The 2,648-nt window shown below is 36.8% G+C and overlaps 1 long non-coding RNA gene across 1 annotated transcript; it reads right to left on the reverse strand.

The window, feature by feature from the left end:
- Positions 1-326: 326 nt before the first annotated feature.
- Positions 327-2,040, reverse strand: LOC145957089 (uncharacterized). Its single transcript, XR_014433507.1, has 3 exons — positions 1,486-2,040; positions 1,281-1,386; positions 327-1,174 (listed from the first exon to the last, which is right to left on the reverse strand). It is a non-coding gene; the product is annotated as an uncharacterized LOC145957089 (long non-coding RNA).
- Positions 2,041-2,648: the final 608 nt, after the last annotated feature.

Below are 2,648 nucleotides of genomic sequence, written 5' to 3' on the forward strand. Positions count from 1 at the left end.
GAAACGAGAAGTTTCATATACGTGGTTAATAAGGTGAAAAGACATGGAGAGAGAGAGAGAGAGAGAGAGAGAGAGAGAAAGAGAGAGAGAGGGGGAAAGAGAGAAAAAAAATTGATCATTAATATTGATTTGAAAATATCTTTGACCATCCTACTGTTCCATGCACATTTTATCTAAAACCTTTTTTGTAATCATCAAAGTCATTAAATGCATGAGATATCTTTTTAGAGGAAGATGATATGTTAGTGTGAATATAATGATATAATAGTGCTCGTGACATATTATAATGAAACGATAGAGGTCACATGTAAAGATGATGAATCACTACTACAATATGCACATTCTACATCGGTTCTTTAAAGCCATCTACATCGGTTCTAAAACCGATGTAGAATAGAACGATGTAGAAAATGTATAGTTTTTTACATCGGTTCTGAAAAACCGATGTAGATTTAAGCATAAATCTACATCGGTTCTCTGGAGAACCGATGTAGATTTATGCTTAAATCTACATCGGTTCTCTTGAGAACCGATGTAGATTGATTTTTTTTTTTTAAAAAAAAAATCATGCTTATTTGCAGGGCAAACAGCTCCTGAAACTCTACTCTCAATTTATCAGCATACTTAGGACCTAAGTCAAATGGACTAATATAGACAGGTGGTGAAGTAATAGTTTGATAATCCTACATGAAAAAAAATAATTAATGGTAAATGGAAGCAAATATATAATTATTGAAAAATGGTAATGGATCAGCAATAAGAAACATGCACTTACCAAAACAAACTCAATTAAACCATAATTCAAAACAAAATATTTGTCAGATATTCATGTGAAATTCTGCACATCACAACAGTCCATTTAAACATACTCACAATTTAAAACTATGTCTAACCAAAAACAAATCATGATGTCGCAGTCATAATATTTAGTGCCAGATGTACCATCTCATGCGTACAGTGAGAAACTTTGAAACAATTTGCACTGAAAGGGATAACATTACAAGAGATGTAAGAAATGAAAGTTACATCTTTTAACAAATTAACAGATCATTGCAAGTTTACAACACAGGCAGAACTTATAGATTAACCGTGGGCCAAATATACTTACAGCTAAAGGGCGGACTCCTCCAAGTGCTGTATATAACGAAAGTTTTCCCACTGGTATTCCCATACCCTGAGAATTCAGCAAAGATTAACAAAGGAGAGATTACAGCATCAGATCTTGTGATTCAATATAACTATCAAAAATATTAAATGTCAACACGTATAATAGAAATTACCTGACATCCAAGATCGCCAAGACCCAAGATTCGTTCTCCGTCAGTTACGACTATGACTTGAATGTTCTGCTCAGGCCAATTCCTTAATACTTCACGGATCTTCCCCCTTTTTATAAAGAGACAAAGGAACAAGAAGATCAATACAAACAGTGACTGCCTACAAAGCATTTCAGGAGGATAAAAGAGAAATCCAAGTCAAACTCACTTCTCTTTCAAACTTATATAGAGACCTTGAGGACGCATAAAGATGCTGCCATATTTCTGGCAAGCTTCACCCAAAATTGGAGTATATACAACTGGGAGTAACTCTTCAACGTGATCAATAAGAAGCTTGTAAAATAGACGTTCGTTTCTCTCCTGTAACACACCAAAAAGCAAAAAATAAAAAATATATATGTATTATTATGAGAGTGTAGCTGCCACTGGAATAAAAAATTTAGACAGATAGACATATTCAGAACTCATAATATTTATAATAATAAATCATATCAGTGATTCAATCTGTCAAAACAAACAAGGCTACATCAGTATAATCTGTTCATAATCAAAAGACAATAAATGAACAAATAACTACAAGATACACAAAGATGCATAAATCATGCAAATTAACCAGCACTCCAAGGATATAAAGCTGAAACAGAACCAAAATCTTTGCTGACATAAACTAACCAAACCGCACCTATTTAAGATCTCGCTATATACACACAAAAATAAATCTGTATGTTTCATCCATAACAAAACACCAAAATTTGTTCAATCAATTCTCAGGTACCGCCATTTGAAGGAGTGACACCGACACAGAGAAGCACCCAATTTGAATCTAAAATAAGACAAAGTGAAGGCTAAAAAAAATATGGAAATGGTAAAATTAGAAGATCAAGAGTCTCACCTAGCCACAGAGACACTCCAAGGAGTGACAAAGTGGTCCTCCGTTGCCCTATCCTCGCCGTAGACATCCTGAGGGCCACCGGCGGAGATGGCGTTGTTGTCGACGTCAGCCACCGGGGAATCCTTTTTCAATTCTTTCAATGGCGTCTCCATCACAACGCTGTCGTTTCTGTCCCTGGACCTGCTGCTGTTGCTTGGGGTCATACACACCACCCTGAAAGGGCCTGAACGCTTTTTCTGCGCATCGGAGAAGCTGCTACACCCACCTAACCCTGAGTTGCTCTGCACAACAAAAGAAGATAATTTATCACCACCCAGATAAACAAATCACCAAATCTCAGGATAATCAGAGGAAAAATCAAAATTTCTCCATGGTGTTGGGGTGAAGCGCGACGACGGAGTTGTCGTCGTTTACAGCCTCGTCGACGACGAGTCGGTTGGGCGCCTTCTTCTGCTCCAAGATCGCGGTACTGAAATCCC

This window comes from Cajanus cajan, chromosome 4 (assembly GCF_000230855.2).
Source record: "Cajanus cajan strain Asha chromosome 4, NIPB_CcT2T_4, whole genome shotgun sequence".
Classification (NCBI taxonomy): domain Eukaryota; kingdom Viridiplantae; phylum Streptophyta; class Magnoliopsida; order Fabales; family Fabaceae; genus Cajanus; species Cajanus cajan.